Below are 685 nucleotides of genomic sequence, written 5' to 3'. Positions count from 1 at the left end.
GTGTGTGTGTGTGTGTGTGTGTGTGTGTGTGTGTGTGTGTGTGTGCGTGCGTGCGTGCGTGCGTGCGTGCGTGCGTGCGCACACACATTATTTTCCCTTTGGTTAAGTCCTATGAGATGTAAATGCAGAACAATAAAACAGAAAACAATATATACCATAAATTATTGTCTGATAAGTACTTTAGTTGTGTAAATGTATGTATGTGAAGGCACATGGTCCATTGGTCAGGGTGCTGCAGTCATGATTGCTAGATTATGGTTTTGATTTCTAGACCAGCAGTGTGCTGTGTCCTTGAGCAAAGACACTTTACTACACACTACTCCAGTCCTTTCAGCCCTAAATGGGTAATCCTGCAATGAACAAGCATTCCATTCAGGAGGAATGCTGGCTAGTTTATTTAGCGAGAAGGGTGGCATCATTATAAAGCAACAAAAATACAAAGAAGTGCATTGTGACTAGCGATGTACAACAACATCTAATAACCCGGTTGATACAGTAATACCATGATATATATGTATGTGTGTGTGTGTTTTCATGTGTAAGTTGTCTAAAAACCCATAAATCAGGAAAAAATACACTCATACATCTTTTATTAGAGTGGGTATATTAATTGATACATGGCCGTAATTGATATATGATACTGTATATTTCAATTAATATATATATATATATATATATATATATA

This window comes from Octopus bimaculoides, chromosome 6, assembly GCF_001194135.2.
Source record: "Octopus bimaculoides isolate UCB-OBI-ISO-001 chromosome 6, ASM119413v2, whole genome shotgun sequence".
In the NCBI taxonomy this organism is placed as follows: domain Eukaryota; kingdom Metazoa; phylum Mollusca; class Cephalopoda; order Octopoda; family Octopodidae; genus Octopus; species Octopus bimaculoides.
Note: the sequence above shows the minus strand (reverse complement) of the source record.